Genomic DNA, 15,598 nt, shown 5'->3' with positions numbered 1-15,598 from the left:
CTTAATGCCCCTTCTGCAAGGGGAAGAACAAAGCCAAGGAATGCGGACAATTGAAACGCAGATAAAATCTCAAGGCCTGGCAATGAGGTCTTTGTTGGGTTTCTTTGATCCATGTGGGAATTGCTGTATGTACGTATAAGGAAACCACATCCACCCCCAGTGAGCATCACAGAACTTCTGCTTATCCTAGAATAGGGAAGGCTGGAAAAGACCACTGAGATCATCCAGGCCAACCTCAGCACGTCAATGGGCTGCAGCCACTGTAGGATTCCAGCAGCACACAAAGAGTTCCATCCCAAAGTTTTTTGTCATGAGAACAAAGGCGAAATGATGCCATCCTGCATACAGCACACTCCCAAGGGCCACCTGCAATGGGATCCATGACAATAAAGCATTTTGACTTTCTGCTATTTGGGCCAATGGTGCGTGGCATCCTCACTACAAACCTTTACCAGCCCTACTCATCGAATTTCTGAGGTTAGAGCACCAAGTCCAGTCATTACCCACTCACCCACCCCCCCATCCCTGCCACATCAGCTCATAGAAAAGATCAGAGAAGATCTCTGGGATCCCCCTTGTGCCCCCCCTGCCCACAGCCCCGCGGTTCCCAACACCTCCAGGTGCCAGGCAGTGGCTGTGATGGTGACTCCCTGCTCCACAGCAGCAGCACCATGTGCCCCCACAGCCCGACCCCCCCAGGCTGCCCTGCCCCACAACGTGCTGCCCCACCTCACATGGCTCCAAGGAGTGCTGAAGCACAGCCCGGCCAGCCTGGTGTGTGTTGGTGGGGACATGCATTGGGACATTCATTGGACATCCACTGGGACATCTATGGCATATCTATGGAACATCCATTGGACATCCATTGGACATCCATTGGACATCCACTGGGACATCCATTGGACATCCACTGGGACGTCCACTGGGACATCTGTGGGACATCCATTGGACATCCATTGGACGTTCACTGGACATCTATTGGACATCCACTGGACATCCACTGGACATCCACTGGACATGCATTGGGACATTCGTGGGACATCTATTGGACATCCACTGGGACATCTATGGGACATCCACTGGACATCCATTGGGACATCCATTGGACATCCATTGGACATTCATTGGGACACCTATTGGACATCCATTGGGACATCCATTGGGAGAACCATTGGACATCCACTGGACATCCATTGGACATCCACTGGGACATCTATGGGACATCCATTGGACATCCATTGGGGCATCCATTGGGACACCTACTGGACATCCATTGGACATCTATTGGACATCCACTGGACATGCATTGGGACATCCATTGGGGCATCCACTGGACATTCATTAGGACATCCACTGGACATTCATTGGGACATCTATTGGACATTCATTGGGACACCTATTGGACATCCATTGGATATCCACTGGACGTCTATGGGGCATCCACTGGACATGCACTGGGACATCCATTGGACATCCCGTACATTCCATGGGGACCACGGCAGGAAACGGTGGCACGCAGAGCTCAAACCGGGCCGTGGGCAGGGCGGGAGGCACGGCGGGACCGAGGGCAGCACGGAGCGAAGGACCGGCACGGCACTGCACGGCACGGCACGGCACGGCACGGCACGGCAATGCACGGCACGGCACGGCAATGCACGGCACGGCAATGCACGGCACGGCCCGCCGCCCCGGCGCTCCCGGCCCAGCAGCATCCATCCCGCATCCCGCTCTCCCCCCGCCCCGCCCCGCCCCCCCCCGGCTCTCACCGGCCCCGCATCCCCTCAGCGCTCCCCGGGCCGCGCCGCCGCCCCCCCCGGGCCCATCGCCTCGGCGCCGCCGCTCCCCGCCGCTCCCCGCCGCCCGCCCCCTCCTTCCCTTCCTCCCGCCGCCCTCCTTCGGGTCGCGGTTCTCCCCGTCCCCGCCGCCCCGCCCCGCGCGGCCCGAACCCCCGCGTCGGGAACGGCGCCGGCCCCGCTCCTCGCGACCGACCTCCTCACAACCAACTCTCTGGCGCCGGTCCGCCGCCGCTCGGTACTACAACTCCCAGGAGCCCCCGCGAGCCGCTTCCGGGGCGACGCCCGCACGCCGCGCCGGCTCTTCCGCCGCGGTACCCGGATGTGAAACCCCGCGCTCGCTTTCCCCGCCCGTCCCCACCTCCAACTTCGCCTCCTGGCCAGTAGGGGGCGCCAGAGGGCGGCGGCCTGGCCGCGGGGCGGTCTCCATGGCAACGGCGGCTGCCTGCGGCCTGCGGGGCCTGTGAGGCCTGCAGGTTCTGTGAGGCCTGAGGGTTCACAGCATCACAGAATGGTTGGGTTGGAAGGGACCTCAAGGATCACGAAGCTCCAACCCCCACCAATGCAGGGCCACCAACCTCCACATTTCACAGCAGCCCAGGCTGCCCAGGGCCCCATCCAACCTGGCCTTGAACACCTCAGGGATGGACGGGGCATCCACAGCCTCTCTGGGCAGCTGTTCCAGCACCTCACCACTCTCACAGCAAACAACTTCCCCCTCACATCCACCTGAAATCTGCCCTCCCTCAACTTCCAACCATTTCCCCTTGTCCTGCTGTTATCTCCCCTTTCCAAGAGCTGACTCCCCTCCTGTCTGTAGGCTCCCTTGAGGTGCTGAAGGCTGCAATGATTCACCCCGCAGCTTCTCTTCTCCATGCTGAACAAGCCCAGCTCCCTCAGCCTGTCTTTGTAGTGGAGGTGCTGCAGCCCTGCTCATCTTTGTGGCTCCTCTGGACCCTCTCCAACAGCTCCCTGTCTTTCTTGTACTGGGGCTCCAGGCCTGGATGCAGTACTCGAGTTCTGCAGGTTCTGTGGGTTCCCACCGCCCCGTGCCCACAGCCCTTGTTCTCCAGTCCACGTCCCCACAGGTCCTGATCACCTCCCTCTGGAGAAGGAACTGTCCCCACCACCCATCCTGACCCCACCTCACCCAACCTGAGGCCGTCCCGTCATCCTACCGCCGTTACCCTGCAGCACTGCCTTATTGCTGCACGAAGCTCTTCAGCACAATAAACTTGTCAGAGCACCAATCCCTTTGTTTTGTTACACTGAAATGACACTTGAAGTCATTCTTACTATTCAAGAATTTTAGTTAGTGAAAAGTTGAGTGCATGGAATGATTTAAGCTTACAGAACTTCTGATTTCTTACTGTGATCTTCAGGGCACTGCTGTCTTCATGTCACTTGAACACAAGGCAAAATGTGATGGAAAGAGGAATACCTGAAGGTAAGAGCATGAAAGTGGGATTTCCTCAGAATTTACCTCTCACATAACTGTAGGGTGAGGTGAGCAGGACCTGAGAGTGTGTGGGATGGAGGAAGTGACCGCAGGTGCTGAGGGAGCTCCATCACTGCGCTTTTCCCCAGAAGCTGCAACATGAAGTCCAGTTGTATTTGCAGACTGAAGGCAGAAGGGTGGGTGGGTAATTCCCATCCCTGAGCAGCGTTCACTGATAAGCAAAGTAAGCAAAGTGCTGAGATAAGTGGAGGAACTGATGCCATTATTACAGGCTTAACTTTAAAGCCTGCATCACCATCCACAAGTCATTCTGTAAATAACTTTAAGTAAAGCAATGGGTTTCAGGAGGCTTAGACTGGAAAACTGCTTCCTACAATGACTTTGTAGAGAATATGTCACACCATCATGATCGTTTAATTACAGCCTTCTGCTTGCTTCTGTTTGCTTCCTTGGGGGGATGTGGTCAGAAGGTATGGTGGGGTGGGTTGGGATTGGACTTGGTGGTCTTAGTGCTCTTTTCCACCCTTTATGGTCCCACGGTTCTATGATTCTACTGATTATAATGTTTTTACTGATAATACTTTGTAGTCTTCTTTCTATGCAACTTAAGAGGGGCTGCAAAGTCTGACTGTAGGCAAGCTCTAAATGCAGTTTGGCACTTCTTGTAACTGTGTAATGGACAGAAAACCACAGGTGATGCTCTGATTTCTCACTTTGGTTTCCATTTTCATAACAAGCCCTGTTTAGCTCATCATCTGGCTTTGTTCTGCTAAAAATCCCGTCCAGCAGAACTAACCAAAGGCAGCCTCTTGCCTATGGCACGCTCAATATTTGCAACAGGCTGCTCAAGAGTAGCTGGGATGGGGGCTGGTTTGACTCCTTTTCCACACCAAAGTGGGTAGCTTTGGGTTTTTATTATTTTTTTTAATGCTTCTGTTGAGTTTATGTGAAACTAATTAGTGGGCTTGGACGGCAGCAGAAAAGGGGCCAGGTTAGCAGCATCAGAGGGACAGTGCTGGATCAGGAACAAGGACAGCCCATTGCCCATCCTGTAGAGGGAACAGCCACTTTGTGTCTGGCAAATGGAGTTCCTCATAATGAAAACACTGCATTCAAACTAACAAACAGTGTTTTCTGAGTTGAACAGCTGTTTGATTTTCATTAAATGCAGGCAGTGAAGTCTTGTTGTAATTCTGGTAGAATATTCTTTTCTATTTGCTTTTCTATATGATATTCTGTTACAACCCAGACACCACTGCTCTCATTCAATGAAATAAATGAGTAACAAGTGTTGGTATTTTGGATCTTTTCACATCTGACACCTTTATAGCCTGCTTACACTGTGTTGAACTTCCTTGCTCATACCAATCTGCATGTGGTTACAATGCCTTTTTTCTCTCATTGCAGTTCTAAGGACAAAGGATGCAATGCTATGTTAATGTAATTTCATAGAAGCTCAGTGTCAGACGAGCTGAGAGCATTTGCTGCTCTTTCTGCCACAATACCTGGAGGATATAGAAAAGTACAGCAGTGTAGAAGAAAATATTTTGATTATAATTCAAGCTTTCTTAGGCCGCTTCTATGCTAAAAGGTTAATGCAATTTATGGAAAGGCTGTAAGGGCTAATTTGGAAGGTTGCTGTGGGCATCTGCTTGGAAGGTTGGGTGTCATTACTGCAGTTTTTGAGCTCATCACTATTACAGTGAGGTCAGGAGCCTTTCTTCCTTTCTCTGTGGGATGCTGCCTCAGATGCTGCAGTGACGTGGAATCTTGAAGGCAAATTGCTCTAACTTCTCACAAGTGCAAATTCATTGCATGCAGCTTAGGGATGGCTTAAAGAAACTAGTGAGAAAAGGTGAGTGTAACTGCCTGGAGAGGAGGCAGAGGAGCAAGTAAAGCCTATCTGCTGAATAGAGCATGCCTGAAGTGCTGGACTGCTTCCTAATAGGAAAGGTTGGGTGCTACTGGAGCCAATGAACGTGAGGTAACAAGTGGTGGATTAGGGAAACACAACTTCTGAGGTAGGCGTTGAAGAACCCATCACTGCAGCTATTAAGGCCAAACCAAAAGTAGTTTCAAAATTCTAGATTCTAAAACCAAATCCTCACCCTCCCACTAAAACGGAGTCTGTCTGGCCCCACATCCATTGTAACGAATGGAACAAACAAGGGCCATTTCCTGACCCCCCTGTTGTGAAGGAGGATGCTCACGTTCCCTGCTGTACCTTTGATGGCTTCTGGTCATTTGGATAATGCATCAGAAAAGGAGCCAGTGGACCAGATGAGAAATGGCTTCTAAAATCAAGTCCAAGATTTGTGAAAGAAACTTGTGCAGCCAAGCTGCTAAGGAAATGTGAAGGTGTCTCTAATGGAACTTGTTAGACTGGATTGTCAGTGAGTGATACATCACCTCTCTTTTTTAATATGAACCTGCATGCTTTCATTTCTAATCTCTCCTAATGGCTCCCATAAGAGACATGATGGGATTTGTGTACTTCTGGGAGCAGAAGCGCTTCATGGGCTGAGTTCTGTGCTGCTCATGGAAAAAATGCATGCATGTCCTCCCTGGGCCTCAATGAGAAACAGCCATGAGATATTCTATCTTTTCTCATCTCACTGTATGAAGTAACCTTATAACCCATTCCAAATTCAATTAGGATTAGACAGTCATAATTCCTTGGAAGTGGACGGTCTTATTAAGGACCTTATTGGGAAAAAGGGCATTTTGCTCTTCTTTACCTCCTTAAATATTCCTTTTTCTCCTCTTTTTCCACTTTTGCCTTGTTTCCAGCACCCCTTTGTGGTCCAGTATTTGTTATAAATGGTACAATTTTCTCCTGAACATCATTAGCCTGAAAATATTTGAGCAGCAAGGACCCATCCCTGCAGCTGCAGCTGTGCCCTGTCTGAGCTGTCTCTGCTCAGACAAACGTGTTTGTTCCAGGTTGGTCCTAGAAGTTCTCATCCAGAGAAGACTCAGAGCTTCTCTGTCTGAGAGATGGGATGGTTTCATCTCCTATTTGACTCCTTCCTATAGATAATTCTTGGATGTGTTTATTAAAATCAGAGTTCACAGCATCACAGCATCACAGAATGGCCAGGGCTGGAAGGGACCCCAAGGATCACGAAGCTCCAACCCCCCACCAATGCAGGGCCACCAGCCTCCACATTTCACAGCAGCCCAAGCTGCCCAGGGCCCCATCCAACCTGGCCTTGAACACCTCAGGGATGGACGGGGCATCCACAGCCTCTCTGGGCAGCTGTTCCAGCACCTCACCACTCTCTTTGTAAAGAATTTCCCCCTGACATCCAGCCTCAATCTCCCCTCCCCTAACTTAAAACCATTTCCCCAGAAATGGGGCTGCATGTGATGTGATGTGGCTGCATCTGATCCTACACAAAAACAGAGAGAATCTCCACTCTGCTGCAGAGGAACCTCTGAGTGTTCCCCCAGTGTGGTTTCAGCCCCAGTTCTGATCTGCTCTTTGTTCCTCAGCTGTCGCAGCACTGATGTGCAATGGGTCCTGAGCTTCTGCGAGAGAAGTCACAGTGCTGGCAGCAGAGGTTTAAGCCGAATTACATGAACTGGGAAAGAAGTGGTCTTGAACCAAGAACAGAAGATTAAACTTGGAAACGTTTCTTCAATCCTCATTCCTTTCCAGGCAGGTTGCTGCCTGCACTGAGAGGTTCTGAAGTTTGCAAACAATTGCTGATGGCAGAAGTGTACATGAGAGCTGCAGATCTCCACTTGCAAGTGTGCTGTTTGTGTGACTCACTTTTTCTAACTACAAGGCATTTGAAGTACTTCTTGTAGTTGTATTTTACTCGTGTTAGGAAGATTATTTGAATGCGAGCTTTTAATAGTTATCATTTCAGATCAAATGCCAAATCTTTGGTGTTTGTGAGGAACAAATGCAGCACATCAGTGCTTTGTCTGACTGCCATGTGAAGGTGTTGCTCAGGACCAGGAGCACTCAGAGGGGTCGATAAAGCTGTGATTTCTTTTTACTTGAACTTATACAGAGGGAAGAAGTAATTTCTGCTTAGCTTCAGAGAACTGGACTCCTGTGTTGGTTTGTGATAGTCAAAAAAATGAGAGAATCACAGAATGCCTACAGTCGGAGAAGCCCCCTGAGGTCCCCAGGTTCAACCCCATGCAGCCCCACCGTGCTCACTTTCTGTGTCCCCAGGTGCCACATCTCCATGGTTCTGAGCACCCCCCAGGATGATGACCCCCCAACCCCTGGGCAGCCTATTCCAATACCTCAGTACCCTTGCTGAATTAATTTTCCCTAATATCCAGCCTGAACCTCCTTTGGCACAACTTGAGGCTATCACCACTCATCCTTCATGCTGCCAAGGCTTTAGCTTTCTGTGTTATGATATAGAATGTCTCTGCATGCTACTATTTCTTTAGCACAATTCATGGGGTATTTTCTTTGTAGAAATAAAGGTGGGAGGGAAAAGCTTTTGAGTTAGCTCTGTGCCTGTAGAAGGTATTAACTTTATGTGTTGAGAGCTGTGACATCTAGTTCATGAAGACTGTGGTGAGAGCTTCCTTGGGAGCAGGACCTCATCCACCTGTCCAGGTTAATGGAAGAGGATTCCACAGCAGTTTAAGCCACTGCTGAGTCACAGAATCACAGAATCACAGAATGGTTTGAGTTGGAAGGGATGTGTAAAGGCCTGGTCCAAATCCCTGCAGTGCACAGGGACACCCACGGCTCCGTCAGTGCTCACAGCCCATCCGTCTGTGTGTGTCTGTGGGATGGGGCACCACAGCTCTCAGTGCAGCGCCTCGCCGCCCTCGGTGTATGAACTTCCTACGTCCACAGAAATCTCCCCTCTTTTAGATTGAAGCCATCTCCCCTCAGCCTATCACACAGACCCCACTACACAGTCAGTCCCTTCCTTCTCACAGCCCACTGCTCTTTGCAGGGCTCGGTTTCCAATGCAGCACAGCAGCAGGGTGCCAGCAGAGGTACTTGCAGCACCATTTGGATTTCAAGCCTTGATGCCTGCTGGAAAGTGTGCACTGAAAGCACACGGGTTCTCAAATCTCCATATCTTGTGCAAACAGGTTTTATGCAGCCACTTTTTGAAGTTTCACTTTAGGAAGCATTGTGGTAGAGAGCGGGTTGGGTGAATGCTCATCTGTTAAATAGAATATTTGCTTCTATCTGGCTGGATTTCCTCAGTTAGTTATTTTTTTTGCTGCAAAGGTCTCTGGAAGCACTTGAGTTGCTCCCTTCAAGGGGCTTCTAAACCTTTGAAATCTCATGTTCGGCTTAGAAATAATTTGAATGTTTACCTTACAGTGCAAACTGCAGAGCTCACTTCCATGGACTTTGGCAGTATGAAAGGGCTTTTACTTGGCTTGAGTGGTTTTCTTCCTCTTTCCATTTCTCTGCAAGAAAAGCTGTTTTAAATTACCGACCTTATTGCCAATGTGTGTATTGTCCCTGAATAAATGCACTTCCTTTTGCATCAGCTTTCCTGAGTCAGGTATGTTGGGTCTCCCTTCTGGTAAATCATGGAACTGAGTTGGCAGGGACATCACTGGCAATGATGTCCATCAGTACACAGCGTGTCAGTGTGCTGATGACAGAGCAGTGCTGCTGTAGCTTTACTCCCCTACTTTGACAACTGACCCTCACTGATCTCACGTGCAGACCTTCATCTCTGGTCATTCTTGGCCAAGGGGAGTCAGTCAGGTAACAAAATAGTTTCTGTGCTCCTACACCTTTATGCCTGTCCTGTGACAGACCGTACTGCCGAGGTGCTCATCAGCCACTGCATGGTTATGGCTTTGGTTTTCTTCCAGCACAGCCAGCTTGGAAAAGAATGGGGTGCTGAGGAACCCCCTCCAGGCAGACCTGCTTGCGGTGGAGACTTAGGCTGCATCACCTCCAGCCTTACATGCAGAGCTCCTGGCTCTGCTCTGAGGTTCTGGAAAATCATGGTTCTGAAGAGCCATAGACAGTGCCTTACACAACAGAACAAAGCATAGGAAAGCAGTCACTTGTCAGATGCTCTGTATCTAAGTAACTAGAACTTGTCTTAACTGTATTGCAGTATTTAGCCAAATTAGCTTATGAATAGCTTTAATTCACTGTAAAGGAATTATTTTTCTTAGGCAATTATGATGTTTATACAGGCATGAATGGATGAAGTTGATTGTTCTGCATAATATTTTCTTCCATTTACAAATGTGTGTAATTATACCTCAGGTGCTACACACTCTTAGGCTACACCATGAACAGCCTTCATTTTCCCCTTAAGGAATGCTGACCTTCCAGCTCCTTCCCACTGATCCCTGGTACCAAGGAGGCATTTTGCTGATAGAGGAGTGGTGAACGTACTGAAGACTGACAAAAGAAATCACTTTGTGTCTCAAAGCACACAGTGGTGAGGATGAAAGGATATGTGACTGGAGTGGTGCAAACTGTGACCTGCAGGGCGGCCAGCTCTGCTCACTCATGATAAAAAGTGTGGAAGGGGAATAATAGTCTCAACCATGGCAATCATCATCTCCTGGGCAGTGCTCGTTAGTTGTTGCTATTCTAAGTAGTCCAAACTTACAAAAATCTAGGATAACAGTTGGTGCTAACAATACAGTGAGGGCACTGCTATGCCAGTCTCAGTGACACCTGCCTGGACCTGACAGCAGAGCTGCATGGCCCTGAAAGCAGCAAATTATTGCATCATGGCTGAGGGTGACTCTTCTGTGACAAAAAATAGGACTGGTGTTGGCTTTCTCTAGTGCATTGTTAGGTTCTGAATTCATGATGTTGCCATAGAAATACAGCTTCTCATTGTTTGCTTCCCTATTAGAGCATTCTTAAGAAATAATGTCTTGTGCTGTGGCTTCAGTAAGTGAAATTCAATGTCACTTCTTGTCCCCAGGGCCCAGCAGTCCTTGGTGTTGACCAGCAGCCTGGGAATGTCAGGCAGCATCAGGACCCACTGGGTGCTGCGTCGCTGTGACCTCTGGAATGAGCCAACAGCTCCCACCTTCCTTCTCCACCCCAGAGCACCGTGCTGGAGCCGCTGTTCTCTTGTACACCTCTGTAAGATGTGAGCAAGCAGGTCAGGAATCCAATCAGTAAGCCAGGGGAGGTGCATTTCAGGAACAATTCCCTCTCCAAAGAGTGGCCAGTGCTGGCACAGGGGTGGGATCACGATCCCGGGGCGTTCCAGAGCCGTGGGGATGTGGCATCAGCTTATATCAGTTCACCAGTTGGAAGTCGGAGAGGAATTTCCTCCAAGGTCACGTAGACATGCCCTCCATTTGTTTCCCATCTCTGGACCTGGTTTGCATGCTGGAACCAGACCAACAGCTGCTGGAGTTTGAGTTGTGGTCTTTAGTTGTGGCTGGAGTTCAGTGGTGGCTGCACGTTGTTTGTGTGCACTGATTTTTAAGGAGAACACAGAGAAAAAGGACACCTCTTTTCCTGAAAGCCAACTTTTCAAGTGGTAAGACCCAAGTGCAGATGCATACAGAGGTAAGCACTGAATCTGAATGTGAGGAATAAATAACGAAAAACTCTGGTGGAAACAGGAGAAAGATTGTGCTTTCAAAATGAGTACAGGATGGATGATTCGTTGCTTTTTCACTGAATAGAAACATCTCCTGAAAGGAAATACAGTCAGTTACATTCAGGTTTGAAATACTTGTTCCAAAAGGCAATAAAGATGTTACCCAGGCTCTGCCATTAACGCCATGGTGAAGGTGCAGCCCTTGACCCCAAGCCCTGTGGCAGCTGTTGGAGGAGATGCTTCCTCCAAGTGAAGGAACTTTGACATGATGAAGGTGTTGGGCTTTAGAGATGTGGAAACCAATAACATTTATTTCTGGACACTTCAGAATCATGTCCAATGAGTTTAGAATTGTGTGAATCATCAAATATTAATATTTCATTAAAACTTCAGCAAATTGGTATGAAATCAGTAATACATTTGGTACAGCTTTTAACTTCCTCTAGTGAGAAGGAGGAGCTCAGGTGTGTCTGTCTTGCTCTGAAAATGTTCCCCAGCTCATAAAAGAGAACTGAAAGCCCCATATTGCCACCTGTTTTGTGCTGCTTAAGAATACACATCAAATATTTATTTAGTTTAATTTGGAGATTTCTTGAAATTAAATGGACTAAACTGCACGTGATTGATTATATTGGGCCTATTTATGCTCAGCATAGTGTTTAATTGCAAAATGCTCCCTAGATGACTCTGCTTTTTGGTTTTCTGGGCTTGTCTCCTCTCTGCCATCATCCTTCTTCAGACTCATGATTGTGTTGGGCTTTGCTGGGCGTGCCATCTTGTCCTCCTCGTGCAGAGCTCTGTCCTTTGCAGCCTTTTTGGAAATGCTGTGTCCCTCCAGGACTCCCATCAGTGCAGCTCCAGGCTGTGCCATGTAACCATGCCCAGGCAACAGAGGGCTTACCTGGAGAGTTCTTCTCTTCCTGTAGACTGATCAAAGTAATTTCATATTTAGAGTACAGATAATAGCAGTAAGAAAGTGAGCTGTGGGTAGAAGACCCCTCTGGGAACAGTTCATGTTGTGAGAAGCTAAAACAAGTTTTGATTGCTTTGATTGTGCCAATAATTTGGTACAGCTGTTCCATAACTGATCCATTTCATGTATAGCTTTGTGGCACCTCTTTGGCTTTTAGGTTGCCCTCTTTGAGAAGTCTTGTTTATCTTACTTCTTTCCTTTCTGAGTTTCATCTTTTTTTAAGATTTCTCCAGCTAGGACTTTATTCTTGCAAAGGGGAGAGGGAAAAATTAGCCCTGCTCCAAAACAAAAGCTGAGACCTCATTTCTTCCCTGTGTCTGATTCTGAACAAATCTGATGAAGTGGGGATAGGAAGGAGATCAGCTGAAAGAAGCTTGCATTTCAATAGGAACATTCCAAAAACCTTGACAGAGGTGTTGAAACTTGCTGATCTGGGAGATGACATCACTAAGCACTCCTTGGTATGCTGTGTCACCTTTTTCTGTGGAGCTGCCTCAGCCTAGCTACAGAATGAACTGGGTTGCAATCTGCATCATCTCAAACAAATGCACATCAAATTTACGGCAACTGAGTAAATTTTATTGCCTTTCCTGCTTTTATTTCTTGTGAGGTTTTCCTCATGTTTTCTGTAAGGTCATTATAAGCATTCAGCTTCCTGCAAATCTACTGAAAAGACAATATCCAGCCTGCAGCTCGCTGCTCGGGAGGAGGATCCACTGAAGGCTGCCAAACACACTGTCGCTACCTAAGCTGAATGTGGTTTGAGATGAAGGTGATGGGAGGGACTCTTCAGAGCTCTGAGGATGTATCACACATAGAAGCACAGAATGGCCTGGGTCGAAAAGACCAGAATAACCATCTAGTTTCAACCCCCCTGCCATGTGCAGGGTCGCCAATCACCAGGCCAGGCTGCCCAGAGACACAGGATGATGTATTTTGTTCTTGCACTCCGTTCACAGGCAGATCCTTGTGGCCACATCTTGCTGTTGTCATCGTGGTTGGTGATGGAGCTGCAGGGCCAAACAAAAACCAGAGAATTGCAGAGGAGCTGAGGGTGGCTGGGACACATGGGTCCTTCTGCACCGCCCCACACCCAGGCAGGGTGTGCAGCTTCACATCCAGAAGGGGCCAGAGACCTCAGAGGAACTGATCTCCTGCTGGTACTTTGTCTCCTGCAGTGCAGAACACCATTGGCCTTCATAGTATCACAGAATCACAGAATGCACTGGGTTGGAAGGGACCTCAAGGATGATGAAGCTCCAACCCCCACCAATGCAGGACCACCAACCTCCACATTTCACAGCAGCCCAGGCTGCCCAGGGCCCCATCCAACCTGGCCTTGAACACCTCAGGGATGGACGGGGCATCCACAGCCTCTCTGGGCAGCTGTTCCAGCACCTCACCACTCTCACAGCAAACAACTTCCCCCTCACATCCAACTGAAATCTGCCCTCCCTCAATTCCAACCATTTCCCCTTGTCCTGCTGTTATCTCCCCTTTCCAGGAGTTGGAAAGTTGCCTTCTTGGCAGGAAGGGCACGTTGCTGGCATTGCTCCACCTGGTGCCCATCAGGACTGCTGGTCCCTCTTATGCTTCTGTTGGAGAACAGTTTTTCTTCCATAGACAGCTTCAGGAAAGGTTGGACACGTACAGTCAATAAAATTAGCTTGCATTTTTAACAGCAGCATTATCCTAGAGTTGAATAGATTGCAATACACAGAGTGAACAGCGAGTACAGATTACTCAAAGCATGCATGTAATGCTGTATTTCTGCTGCAGTGATGGATAGGTTAACAAACTCTTAACAGATTAGTGCTGTGCTTCAAGCAGCAGCATTGCTAATCTCCTGAAGGTGCAAACTGCAGTGGTTGCACTTTTATTCTGCAGATAACAAACCTTATTTTTTGTTGATTTATATTATAGAAATCCAGAGGATTCTGGAAGTACACCAAATTATAAGCTTCTAAGTCTGTTTAAATAGCTATTTTAATCCACAGTTCCTTGCAATGTGGTGTATTGTGTCTCTGTCATTCTTGAAGAGCTAAGAGGCATACAATCATCTCACACCCAGATGAAATACTCCCTCCTGCTTTCTGTATTACATGGAACTTTATGCTTGTTCTGCTTGCAATTAACCATTTTTCTTAATCACAAGGAAGGCACTGTATATCTTATTATATATATCCACTTTGGATAAAAGAAACTATTCTGGCAGAACACGCGTCTGCTTGTAATGTAGAAAAGCAAAAGGTGGAAAGGTTGGGGTGCCAGGCATTCCAGGTGGGCACTGCTCTGTTTGTAAAGCCAGCTCTGCCCAGGGCTCCACTGCCTGGCTCTCTTTTAACAGCCAAGTTCATGGTGAGAAGAGAAAGGGCAGGGGAAGCCCCAACTTATTTTGCATCCCCATACCTCCATGTTCCCATATCAGTGGGGCACGTATTCCTGCTGGGCAAGCTATTACTAGTTTTGTTAGGAAGAATGTACATCTCTTACGTTGCCCTGCTGGGGCTGGGAAGTTCTGAGCTGCTGATGTTTGCTTGCTGTGCTGCCACAGTGAGCAGCAGCCACAGTTGGTGTGCTCAGAACGATCCCCCACGGTGTGAAAGCAGGAGCCAGAGCACAGCAGGAGGCTGCTGGGTCAGCACTGGGGTTGTGTGGGATGGGCTGCCCAGGGAGGTGCTGGGGTCAGCCTGGGAGGTGCTCGAGAACTGTGGGGATGTGGCACTTGGGGACGTGGTCAGTGGGTATGGGGGGGGGTCAGAGTTGGAACTGATGATCTCAGAGGTCGTCCCCAGCCTTAATGATTCCATGATTCTGTGACTCTATGAAAGACTGAAAATGTGATGAGAACAGAAACTATTCAGCGCTGCGGATTGCTGGAGATGTACACACAGCACTCTGTGTGTGGGGAAAGAAAAAATGCTGTGTTTACCAAAATTCCCTTTCTCTCTTCAGGCAACCCTTCCACTTACACTTCAACCTTACTAAGAGAGGACTGAGGGCTCCGAAGATATCCCACCTGGGGAAGAACCAAGATCCAACCAACAGCACATTCCCAAAGCTGCACTCTTCACTTCTGGTTTCCTCAGCAAAACTGAATAGGAAGTAAAGTTAAAAATTAAATGTGAGCATTCAACCAACACTCGAGGGCAGGCAGTCGGAGTACAATGCAGTCAGCAGCTCCCTTCTTACAGTAGAAGATAACTGGAACCCTGTCTAATTCTGAGTCCAGCATCTTGCAAGCTACAGAAACTCTGACCAGCTTAGAAGGATGCAGAAATGCTTGCTTCAGCTAAGCCTTTTTATTATTTTTTTAATAACAGTAATTGAAAACATCTTGCTAATCTTTGTTTCTCTTATGGGAAGAAAGCAACCTGAAAGGAAGTTTTTTATGAACGTTCATTTGAAATCCCATTACATCGGTGTTTGCCTATCAGCATTCTGGTATTTTTTTCTTGTGCGACAGCAATTCCTGTCCCAGCTGTGTGTGCTCATGCTCACGCTGCTTTGGGAGCATCACAGAACCATAGAATGGCCTGGGTTGCAAAGGCCCACAGTGCTCATCCAGTTCCAACCCCCTGCTGTGTGCAGGTCGCCAACCAGCAGCCCAGGCTGCCCAGAGCCACATCCAGCCTGGCCTTGGATGCCTGCAGGGATGGGGCATCCACAGCCTCCTTGGGCAACCTGTTCCAGTGCCTCACCATCCTCTGGCTGAAAAACTTCCTCCTCATATCCAACCTAAACCTCCCCTGTCTCAGTTTCAAACCATTCCCCCTTGTCCTGTCACCATCCACCCTCGAAAGGGAGGCCTCACTTTTTCATCAGTTGATGACTT

At 48.6% G+C, this 15,598-nt stretch overlaps 1 protein-coding gene and 1 long non-coding RNA gene across 4 annotated transcripts in view; one reads left to right on the top strand and one right to left on the bottom strand.

The window, feature by feature from the left end:
- The window catches only part of DHX30 (DExH-box helicase 30), a 35,658-nt gene extending 33,593 nt beyond the window's left edge, over positions 1-2,065 (bottom strand). Inside the window, exon 1 of the mRNA XM_031608284.2 lies at positions 1,990-2,065. The gene's annotated coding sequence lies outside the window, so the exon portion shown is untranslated. The remainder of the gene's footprint in view (positions 1-1,989) is intronic.
- Positions 2,066-2,134: 69 nt separating this feature from the next.
- Positions 2,135-15,456, top strand: LOC116238530 (uncharacterized). Of its 3 annotated transcripts, XR_016467950.1 has the most exons (4): positions 2,135-2,269; positions 3,176-3,240; positions 10,158-10,340; positions 14,719-15,456. It is a non-coding gene; the product is annotated as an uncharacterized LOC116238530 (long non-coding RNA). The 3 variants fall into 3 exon arrangements; XR_004168965.2 differs by lacking the exon at positions 2,135-2,269 and having other exon boundaries at positions 2,661-3,240; XR_016467949.1 differs by lacking the exon at positions 2,135-2,269 and having other exon boundaries at positions 2,661-3,240; positions 10,158-12,923.
- The last annotated feature ends 142 nt before the right edge of the window (positions 15,457-15,598 follow it).

The sequence above is a fragment of the Phasianus colchicus genome, chromosome 6 (genome assembly GCF_987193195.1).
Source record: "Phasianus colchicus chromosome 6, bPhaCol1.hap1.1, whole genome shotgun sequence".
NCBI classification, from domain to species: Eukaryota; Metazoa; Chordata; class Aves; order Galliformes; family Phasianidae; genus Phasianus; species Phasianus colchicus.
This window is presented reverse-complemented; position numbering and strand designations above follow the sequence as displayed.